Source organism: Cupressus sempervirens, chromosome 5 (assembly GCF_028749045.1).
Source record: "Cupressus sempervirens isolate cs-2001-9-10 chromosome 5, ASM2874904v1, whole genome shotgun sequence".
Lineage (NCBI taxonomy): Eukaryota > Viridiplantae > Streptophyta > Pinopsida > Cupressales > Cupressaceae > Cupressus > Cupressus sempervirens.
Window position 1 is genome coordinate 405826645 of NC_143122.1, and position 12690 is coordinate 405839334.

Sequence of the window (12690 nt, forward strand, 5' to 3'; positions counted from 1 at the left end):
CATATCTAACCAAAAAAAATTAGATGCAATCCAGGACTAACCAGCTATGATACTCTTCATACATTGAAGTAATATTCATTTTATTTTTTTGAGATTTTTCTTGATGCTTATCCATGATCTCTTCATATGCAACATGAAATAATTGATCAGTGCATCATTTGGAATTCAGAGTCTACCCATCTATTTTGACCTAATTGATTCCATAACAATCAATATTATCAACAATTTTCCCTAAAACTCATTCTTATGCATATCAATATTACTGCCTGGAAATCCTATCATATCACTGAAGCATTTACTTAAATAATTGAACTAAAAGTAATAGCAAACTAATATACAACCTATCCTAGTTACACTAAATTGAATAAGCTTTGCCCATACAACCTAAAGATAGCTAGTCAGTAGCAATGGAGAAAAGATTCAAAGAAAATAGATATGGCGGTGATTCATTTTTTCATTAATTTTCATTGAAAATCATATAAAAATTGGAATAAAACTCATAACAACTCAAGACAAGACAACATGATCCTTAATTGTTAATGTATCTTCAAATTCGCAGCAAAAATACATCACAAAATTGACATCAAGAAAACTGGACCAAATGCAAGTCTAGAAAAAACTAAAATAACAATTTGGACCTTTTCTCTAGCCTTAGAATCTCATTTATATAGCATGAGATGCAACAAGCTTCAGGCCTAGAGAATATTGATAATTGTCCTTAAGACATAAAGATATTTACAAAAGTTACTATCATAAAAGACAAAAATTGGTGCAATAGAATGGTTTTCCTCATGAATATTCCTTTTAAGGGACTACTTCTACTATAGGTTCTTTGTTGTTGGGGAATTTTGTGATTGGATTTGATATAGTTTGTTAGAGTAAATAATTAATTAATTGTTAATTATTTATTCTATTTACTTAAGATTACTTAGGTTAATGCATTTATTTAATATTTAGTATTTAATAGTTGTAGTGGTTAGTTGATGACAACACAGGAGTTTTTTCCCTTCTAGCATGTTCCACCTTTTGTGGATATGTGCTGAGTTGTCATCCTTATCTTCTACCACCTTCTAGCTTGTTCTACAAGCTTCCTTGAGGTCTTTATAAGTGACCTCTCTCTCTTTTTATTTTCATCACATTATCACATATTGTATATTGTAAATATATATTCTTCTTGTGTTTTCATATGTGGTCTCTCATGTCCATTTAGGGTTTTTCCCTTGCTCCATGCTCTTCCTCTTCTTGGCTTCTCTTTGACAAGTTCTTGCATGTAGGTGATCTTGGGTGTCTTCGGAGTTGACTCTCTTCAACTCCAACATAGTTGTCATTCCTTGAGGTGTGTGACCATTGGACTTACTTGTGATGGACTAGGCTCTTATATTTGAAGCTAAGTTTAACTCATGGTTCTCCATCTAGGTCATCTTGTACTGAAAAACTAACAGTTATACTTGATTCTTCTGCTACCAAGTCATCAATTTGAATTTTTGTACCTATTTATGCAGTTGATTGTTTATCCTTTTCTTCCTCTACATTTACTGGTGCATCAACTATTTCTAGTTCATCTTGGTCCATCTCATCTTCATCTATTTCACCAAGCACTAACAATTTTGAAAGTACAAAAATTTGCCATCCACTTGTCAAAAAGTGTGTCATCTAGCCAATTAAAACTCAAAATATCATGTTGTTTCTTCAAAACATATTCTCCTAATTTATCTATTTCAATAAACTCCTCTTTAAAAGAATCATAAAATATTTGAACTTTAACAACTTCTTCAATTTTATTTTCCAACCATGCATTCCCTTTTCATTTATGACCCTATTTAGCCTAAGGCATAACAGATCATCCAATTCTATGGTCCATTCCTGTTTATCTTACAATTTGTCCATTTTATTCAGTGCATAGGGAAAAAGTTAAAATTTTATACTCTTTTACTTTGAAAGATAATTTATGATTCTCCTCTACAATGCAATTCTTTTATTATCAAAATTAGATAGATCATTTCTCATAGTCAAATGTCTTTTCTATTTGTTCACAAGACAAACTGATGACTGAGAAACATAAAAGAGTAACATCCATGCCCCTGTTATTCCATTTATTTACAATTAGCTTCAAAGCATCCTCATTACTTTTTAGCTCATTCCATATGCTCATTATTTTTTTCAATTGTTCATAAAATCTAGGCCAACCAATCTTATCTACCTAATACGTAGTTGTTTTTCTCAATTTGTCTTCATACTGGATATCTAGTTCCATATGTAATGCCCAAAGTTTTCTCTTTTCCTCTTCAAAATCCTCTACTGTTTAATATTGAGGTCTCTGTGGGGTATGTGATAGCTCTATAAGGAGAGTTGGTTTAAAAGGCTCAACTAGAGGATAAGGATAAGTAATTTTAGCTCTGCTAGACTATCCTTGGTACCATGTCATCTTGTTTTTAGGCTTCATTCTCTTATGTACTTCTTTATTGTAAGCTCCCACAACCTACTCACATTTTTTTCTTGTAGTTCTAAATTTTGTTGTTTCTCCTTCTTGGCTATACCTAGGGTGGGGTTAATTGTTCAAACCTTTAGCTCTTTGGCCTCATCATTTGGGGTATCTTCCATCCTCTTAACAATCAAGTACCCAATAATGTCAATATCATCAAGCTAAGAGAAATTGGCTCTAGATCCTCTTCTCATAGACCAAATTACCAAGGTAACATGATCTTCACTAAACTTAGCACCTCTAATCTCTTTTCTCACCTTTTCATCCACACTTAACCTCTTGGTAACAATGTTAAAAGCCATTGCATTTGCAATATCCCAATTTGGTAAGAGAAAAATCCTAGATGATCTTATCATTTCTCTTCCCTCCTCAAGGGTCAAATTTATAAATTCTTGCATCAATTATTCTTTTATTTGATCTTGTAGAGCTATCTCTTCCATTTCTAGATGCTCTACCTTCCTCTCCATAGGGTTTAACTCCTGTCCTCTATAATCAACAATAGTTAGCTCAAGGCTAGGCATGGGAGGTTATTAAGGATTTCCTTTGTCTAATTCTATAATAGTAATAAAAACTCCCCCTTGGGATTCTAATTGTTTCATTTTCTACTTAGTGAGTTGTTCATCTCCTATATGCAAAGGAGATTGAGTGGGTGTGTATTCTTCTATTTGGGATACTTGTTTTTCTTCTATCTTTTGCCGCTTGGGCTTTGGCTCTTTAGGTGTCTCTTCCAAAATAGTACTAGCTGATCCAACTATTTATTTTCCCTTTTCAACTGCATGTTCTTTGTTCTTAATGATGAACTATAGCTAGATCTCCTCTGAATGACCAATTGTCCTAATCCTATTGCAGGGGTAGAATACAACCTTTTCATTACTTGTCTTGCCTTGTCAGGATAAGAGTTGATTAAAAGGGTCTTCTTTTCATTCATGGTCTCCATAACCTCTAAGAAAGTGATCATCAACTTGTTCATCTTATCTATTTTTGTCTTTGCAATTTTCAAAGGCTTATAATCTTGATGGGGACACAACCCAAGAACAAAATGGACACAATAGAAAAAGGGAAATTGTATTAACTGAAAAATAAGCTAGTACATTTAGTACAGGGAAAATAAACTTCAAAACATGCCCTCAGGGCTTAAAATAGCATAAATGTGGAGATAATTTCTCCTTTCAGTACCTCCTCTCAAACTCCACTCCAAACTGCCTTTTACAATGCCAGGAATCTCCTTAAATAGACCCCGAAGGGTAACAAACTAGGAATACATTCTAGAAAGTGCTAGTAGGCATCCACCGACCAAATAGAAGGTTCCAGAAGCTACGTTAGAAGTCGGTGCAAATCTATAAGAATCCAAAAATGGTAACCGAACTTCCGAGAGGCATAACTTTTGAACCGTAGCTCCGATTGACGAATCATTTACATTTCTAGAAAGCTCTCAAAGTGCTCTATAGCCCTATGGACAAGCTTTGCTCATCCCCCATTTTTGGCCATTTTTAAGGTCATTTAATTCCCCTAACCTAACTTTGAAGCATTTTTAGGAGGTCTCCAAAACTCGAAAAACTGCAATAACTTTCAAATCATGGGGTCTTTTGACTTGATTCTTTTTTTGGAATGCTCTAAATCACAATTACATTCATCTGAACAATTCACACCTTCTAGTTTACCGAAATGATGGCCCAATTACATACTCCTATTTTTTTGGGATTTTCTAGGACACTAATAGTGGAACTGTGAGAGTTGGAACCTTTATGTGACCCAAATGGGTGTCCAAAAATGAAAACACATGAAACATAAAATAAGTCTAAGTACATTTTTTTTGGGTAACACAGGATTGCCCTTATACCTTTGGATGCTCCTGCATCAGACACGCAAGGTAGATTGAAAAGTGACCTTGTCACTTTATGAATGGTAGAGAAAATCTCAAATGGGAAACCTCAGCTGCTGAAATCCAATTTGAATCCTCGATTGGTCGTCCTTTTCATTTGACCAAATACTCTTCATACTGCTTGTTTCTGGTACTCCTACCCACACAATGATCTAGAATGTCTTCTATCTCCTCCTTAGAAGCAGGAATCAGACATGCCTCTAACACCGGCTCCTCATCTGCACCATCTTCAAAATTTTGTAGGGGCCAAATTTCTTCATTTTCAGCTTGTTGTAAGTACTGGCTGAAAATCTTTCTTTTCGTAACTGCACCATGACTAGATCCCCTACTTAGAATTCCTTATGTCTTCTCCTTTGATCAGCCCTAGCTTTATACTCTTGATTCATCTTGGTAATGTGTGCCTGAACCTCCTCATGTAGATGCTTGATATGTTCAGTAAATTCTTCCACTTTAGTACTTGTCCTCTCCCCTTTCTCTATCTTCCTCAATTCTAATACAGTCCTTGGGCTATTCCCATATACAATTTGGAATGGTGATTTTCCAGTACTCCTATTTATAGAGTTATTGTAGGCAAACTCTGCTTGTGGTAGAATCAAATCCCATCCCTTGGGCTTATCCCCAACTAAACATCTCAGCAAATTGCCTAGACTTCTGTTTACCACTTCTGTTTGGCCGTCAGTTTTTGGGTGATGCGTGGAACTAAATTTCAAGTCTGTTCTCAACTTTTTTGACAATGTCCTCCAGAAATACCCCACAAATTTAGTGTCTCTATCAAAAATTATGCTCCTTGGAAGACCATATAGTCTTACCACCTATTTGAAAAATAAGTCTGCAATATGGACAACATCATGAGTTTTGTGGCATGGAATGAAATGTGCCATTTTGGAGAACCTATCAACCACCACGAATACTGAGTCATTACCCCTTTGTGTCCTTTGAAATCCAAGAACAAAATCCATACTTATGTCCTCCCATGGCCTTGATGGAATAGGAAATGGCTGATATAGGCCAGTATTGTGACTAAACCCCTTGGCAACTTGACAAACCTGGCAACTCTGTACAAACTTCTTCACATCTTGTGAAATTTGAGGCCAAAAATAATGTTCTCTAAGAATGGCAATGGTCTTATCTTAGCCAAAATTTCCTACCATCCCTCCACTATGTTTCTCCTTAATCAAATTTTCCCTCATGGAACTCCTTGGAATGCACAATTGACTACCCTTGAACAACATGCCATCCTGAATCAAATAGTCTAACCACTTGGTTCTATCTATAGCAACAGGTTCTTTACAAGATTTCCGTGCTTCAGCAAAATTATGATCCTTAGGGTACAAATTCTTGAGTTCATCAAACCTAACTACTTCAACCTGCATTACTATAAGCAACAACTATCTCCTACTTAGTGCATCTGCAACCCTGTTAGATTTTCCACTTCTATGCTTCAACACAAATGTATAAGTCTGCAAGAACTCTACCCACTTCATATGCCTCTGATTCAATTTACCTTGGCTATTTAGGTACTATAATGCCTGATGATCAATATACAAAACAAATTCCTTTGGCAATAAATAATGCCTCCATTTCTTTAAGTCCTGAACTATTGCATAGAACTCTTGATCATAAACAGAACACTTCTTCTTTGCATCATTCAATTTTTCACTAAAATATGCAACAGGCTTACCTTCTTGGCTTAATACAGCCCCAATAGCACTACCACTAGCATCACAATCTACCTAGAACACTTTTCTAAAATTTGGAAGTGCCAACACAGGTTGTTCTGTCACCTTCTTCTTCAGTAATTCAAAACTTCTTGCAGCTACTACAGTCCATTTGAACTCTTTTCTATCCCCTCTTATTGTATCAGTTAGGGGTGCACATATGCCACTGAAATTTTTAATAAACTTCCTGTAAAAACTAACCAGACCATGAAATGATCTTACCTCAGTAACAGACCTTGGAGTAGTCCATTCCAAGATGGGTTTTACCTTCTCTGGATCCATTTTGAGACCTTCGGGTGATATAACAAACCCCAAATAGACTAACTCCCTTTTTGTAAAGATACACTTCTTCAGATTAATTAATAGTTTCTCTTCCCTTAGCCTTTCAAGGACACTACGAACATGCAATAAATGTTCTTCCAAAGTCTTGCTGAAAATTAAAATATCATCCAAATAAATAATAACAAATTTTCCCAAGAACTTCTTAAGTACCTCATTCATGAGCCGCATGAAGGTGCTTGGGGCGTTCGTCAATCCAAAGGGCATGACTAACCACTCATAAAGAACCTCCTTGGTCTTGAAGGCTATTTTCCACTCATCTCCTTCTCAAATCTATATCTTGTGATAACCACTCTTCATATCTATCTTTGTGAAGTATTGAGCTCCACTCAAGCAGTCCATAAGATCATCCATCCTTGGCAAAGGAAACTAGTACTTGATGGTTATCCTATTTATAGCTTGAGAATCTGTACACATCCTCCACTCTCCATCCTTCTTTGGTGCGAGTACTGTAGGTACTGCACATGGACTCATGCTCTCTCAAATCAAGCCCTTCCTCAATAGCTCCTAAACCTATCTATTTAGCTCTTCTATTTCAGTAGGAGTCATCTTGTGAGCAGCCTTGTTAGGAAAACTAGCTCCTGGAATCAGATCTATCTGATGACTGATTTTCCTTACTGGTGGCAATATATCTGAAACATTATCAGAGATAATATCTCCAAACTCCCCTAGTAAATCTGAAACTTCAAGTGGTATTTCACTACTACCTTCTTTATCTTTCCTAGGAATCAAAGCATAGCATATATGCTAATGTTTCATGCCATCTAAAAACTTCCTTTCATCAACAAGACAAATCCTAGCACTGCTACATACCTTTTCACCTTCCTTTTTCATGGGCTTCAATTTGTGGTGAACTCCATCCTTTGTTAGAGAGAATGTGTTTGCATGTCCATCATGTATTTCATGTCTATCAAAATGCCATGTTCTACCCAACAATAGATGGAAAACATCCATCAAAATAACATCATAGAGAACTTCATCATGGTAACTCCCAATTTTGAATTTCACTAAACATTGTTCACTTACCAGGACCTTATGATCATCTTTTACCCAAGAAATCCAATAGGGCTGGGGATGTTTCTCCCTCTTGAGCTTCAGCTCAGAGACCATCTCTTCTGATACCAAGTTATCAGTGCTACCACCATCAATGATCACATCATAACATTTATCCTCACACTTGCATCTTCTACGGAACAAACTCCTCCGTTGTCTTGGTTCAATCTCACCACTTAGTAGGACTCTTTCATTTACCAAGGTCTCTCCTCTTTCTGCATCCTTTGAATGTAATGATTGTGCATCCTCATCCACATGAGCAACCCTAGCTTGGCCCTCAACTCTCATATCTGTCCTTCCTTGTCATTAAGGGCATTCAAAGGCATGATGACCTTCTTCATTGCAATGGAAATAGGTACCATAGAAGCCTCTTCTTCCTTGTCCATGTCCTCTACCTCTTCCTCTCTGATTTCCAAAGTCTTGATCATGGGAGCGGTTGAAACCCTCATTCCTCTGGTTCCTGCTAGTACCCACATCTTCATTTTTCTTTTGGGTTTTATTGCAGCCTCCAGATGATCTACCGCTTCCCCTTCCTCCTTGACTACACCCTCTTTGTCTTCCTTCAAACCTTTTATTCAGCTTCTCTTCAACTCATAGGGAAAATTGGTATGCCTCTTCAACGCTGGTCATTCTTACCAGACTTAATTCCTCATGGATGCTAGGTCACAACCCACTGATATAATGAGAAACCTTCTCCTTATTTGCTTGTGCATGCCCCGCTCTAATCAAGTGTTGGTAAAATTCCTCTGTATATTCTTGGACTAATCTTCCTGCTTGCTTTAACCCATGCATCTTCTTAAACAAATCAAGCTCATAGTCTATAGGAATGAACTGCTTCTTCAATTTGTCCACCATGCGATCCCATCTTGTGATCTTTTCCTTTCCTCTTCTATTTCTTTCCAATTGAACCTCTTGCCACTAGATTTTGGCATGGCCTTTTAGTTTGGCCTTTACAAACTTAACCCTATCTAGGTCCCTAATATCCTTATACTCAAAGTATTCTTCCAGTTCATTGATTCGATTGATCAACTCATCTAGTTTCAGATTTCCTAAAAATACACCCACTTCAATTGTAGGTCTTTTTCCAAACTTAGTAATGGCCCTAAAAAGCCTTTCCTCTGCATGATTTAGAACTTCCCCGTCAAATTCCCCTTCTGGTCCCATTTCTTCTTCTTCATTGTCATCTTCACTTTCATCTCCTGTGTCCATAGTTGTTCCTCTACAGAGCTCCTCCTGCAATGCTTGTACCTGCCTTTGGAGGGCTCTAACCTCCTCAGGATTAATAGCTCTAGCCCTTCCACCACACTCTCTTCATGGAGGCATCTTCTAACTCGAACCCACAACCACACAGTCCTGGTGCAAACTGCCTCATAGTCAGTGCTCTATCTACACACTCACGAAAACTTGCTCTGATACCACTTGATGGGGACACAACCCAAGAACAAAATGGACACAACAGAAAAAGAGAAATTGTATTAACTGAAAAATAAGCCAGTACATTCAAGACAGGGAAAATAAACTTCAAAACATGCCCTAAGGGCTTACAATAGCATAAATGTGGAGATAATTTCTAATTTCAGTACCTCCTCTCAAACTCCACTTCGAACTGCCTTTTACAATGCCAAGAATCTCCTTAAATAGACCCCGAAGGGTTAAGGACTAGGAATACATTCTAGAAAGTGCTAGTAGGCATCCACTGACCAAATAGAAGGTTGCAGAAGCTGGATTAGAAGTCGGCGCAAATCTAGAAGAATCCAAAAATGGTAACCAAACTTTCAGGAGGCATAACTTTTGAACTGTAGCTCAGAATGATGAATTGTTTACATTTCTGGAAAGCTCTTGAAGCGCTCTATAGCCCTATGGATGAGCTTTGCTCATCCCCCATTTTTTGGTCATTTTTTGAGTTCATTTAATGCCCCTAACCTGACTTTGAAGCATTCTTAGGAGGTCTCCAAAACTCAAAAAAATTGCAATAACTTTCAAACCGTGGGGCCTTTTGACCTGATTCTTTTTTTGGAATGCTCTAAATCACAATTACATTCATCTGGCCAATTCAAACCTTCTAGTTTACCGAAATGATGACCCAATTACATACTCCTTTTTTTTGAGATTTTCTAGCCCACTGATAGTGAAACTGTGAGAGTTGGAACCTTTATTTGACCTAAATGGGTGTCCAAAAATGAAAACACATGAAACAAAAACTAAGTCTAAGTAAAATTTTTTTGGGTGACATTGGATTGCCCTTATACCTTTGGATGCTCCTGCATCAAATCTCCCTCAAAACAATTAATGAATTCTAAAACCCTAGAATAGACTCTCCTTTTTTATTTTTTAATCTCTTGTTCTTGGAGAGAAATTCATTTCTTATTACATCTTCAGGGAAATATGGTTGATTTTTTTGATCACTAGTCATAGCCCTTTTGTTGAATATTTCAAAAAATCCTTCACTAACATTGAAATGAGAATGGGAGACATTCATTTTTTATGGTTCTAAAAATTTATATAGAAACAACCAACCCCCCTTTGTAATTATGAATTGATGATAAACTATACAAGATGGAAAAATAGAGCCCCTAGACCTACCAGTCAATTCTGCTTCCTCCAAACCACCTATTTGCCATAACATCTAAGCTATTCCTACCTTAAGAGGTACTTGGTAGGCAAGCACATGTGGAGTTCCTTGGAATCCATATACTCTTAAAACTATTGACACTAGATATGGTATGATGTCTGCCTAGTTATGAGAAACTTTCAAGTTAGTAGGGTTATCCATAGTCCTAATGAAATCTAGCAATGCCTTAGATATCTTGGGTTATCTCTTAATAATAGGTTCCTTAGTCTAGATGCAAAATATCTATCAAACCTTACAATACTAGCATCCTTTGCATCCCAAGCCATATCTACACTCCATAATTGAATTGGTAGAGACTCTCCATCATATTCTCTTGTTAACATCATTTCCTTTTCAAAGAAAGAAACTCCTCTATACAAAAACATATGCATCAAAAAAGAATAAAAAAAAAAGGTTTTCTCAATTTTGGCCTTTGAAATTCCAATCAGACCTATGTGAATTTCTTTCACTAAATAGGATGCAAAATAAAAAATAGTATCCACATCAAAGGAAGAGATCTATACCATCATATACATAAAATTTATTGGCACATACTCTTGCTCATCTTGACTAAAGAACTTGCACAAAGTCATCTGGACATCTATAGCCCTATAATTGAAAAACAATTTCTTGAAATGCTCTTTAGTTGATGTTGTAACAAAAGTTAAATTCCAACTAAGGCCAAGTGTCCTCTTAATACCCCTTGCCTAATTTGATCCTTATGAGACAAGTACTCCTTCTCCAATCCTTGAAAGTCAATGACCTCATCATAATCTATGGTCAGGTCCATTCCAAAAACTTCTTGTATTTCTTCTGCAATTAATTTCATCAAACATTCCCCATCTTTTCTTGTTACCGTCCTTGTTACTAGATCATAATTTTGGGCTACAATAGTGAGAAGCTCTAAATCCATAAAGACTCCAGGAACTACTAACTTACCTAAGTCAAAGTTCTAGATATTTTTGTCAGGAGGAAACAATTTCCTTTCTGAAAACTAATTCTTAAATAGTTGTAACCCTATTTTAGAAGTTATGGCATCCCATTCTCAATTCCTTTTGTCAAAAAGGCCATCTAAAATTTAGAGTCTAGGGTTTGTAGGAACTAATTTTTTATTTGGGTGGATTCATTAGTAGACTCACTTAATTGTTGTAGAAAATCATCATGAATATTTTGACCAACATATTCAACTTTCCCAGAGAAACCCTTTTTTGGAGGCATACTTGAAACAACAATGAGGAGATACCAAAATTATGTGTAGAAAAAGATACTTATTTGGTCCTTTTATTTCTTCTCTGAATGCTGCAATGAATCACCAATAGAAAATTTCACAACTTAACCAAGCTAAAACTAGATTCTTCAACAGGTTTAGGCTCTAGGAAATCAAAAAACATGTTCATACGATAAAATTCTTGGCTGTCCACGCTACATTTTTTTATCAGTTGACACAAGGAGTTTTAATTCCCATGAATGGGTTGTAGAGGAAAAATAGAATGGCATTCCCCTTTGAGTTTGAAAATAGGCTGTTGATTTACAAAAAATTGACAATCAAGAAATGAAAAACATTCTTATTCAACTTCAAACTTCTTAGTTTGTGATCAATCTAATCAAATTTTACATGTTATCCCTTTTCTCCTTAGTGGCAACTTGGAAATTATTCATTTATGTAGTCGAACATATGTTGGGTGCTTGCTATGTTGCCAAGGATAAAAATCAAACAACTTCCTTTGGCAACACGATGACAACCCTCAATTTAATGTACATTAGACAATCAAGGTGACGCTATGAAACTCCTCTGAAGGTGGCACATTATCTGATGTGTCAACCTCTCACTATGTCACCAAGGATAAAATATTTGTAACTTCCTTTGACAACAAAGAGACCATCGTCGATCTTGAAAAGATCTGATAGTTCAGACCAATATCTTATTTCTATAAAAGTATATAGCTCTTGGCAAATGAAAATCTAACATCTGGCACCCATCTGATGATTTGGATCATGTGGAAATTTTTGCAAAGGCTATTCCTGCCACTTTTTATATGTCAAACTCTCGCCATGTCTCTTTGGGTAAAGGTCATTCAATTCTAGAAAATGACATAGTGATAGCCCTAGATCAATCTAATATCAATGGTGGAAAAGGTACATTGAAAGATTGTCCCTTTTCGACAAAGAATGAATGAGCATGGACACTTGTTACATCATTCTAACACACCCACTAGCCACAAGGGAAAAAGGACCCACATGGCCACGTGTTGAGTTCTCGCTATGTTGCAATGAATAAAGAATGATCAACTTTTTATGGCGACAAAGTGAGGCTTGTTGGTTTAAAAACTAATAAACAATGCATGATGTCTTATTGAATATTTGTGCTTCTAATTGAGTCCCCTGACAAATGTCTCCTTGTCGCTATGTTGCCATTGGTAAAGACCTTGTAATTTCTTTGAGTGACAAAGTTTCAACCCTTGATTTCAAGGAAGATCAAGGGTCACTATGATTCAACTAATTTTTAATCATAAGATATAATTTGCATGAATATTAAAATAAAATCTTGGGTTAAAGTTATTATGAAGACTTAGGGTGACGTCAGGTAGTGCAAATAAATTTGAAA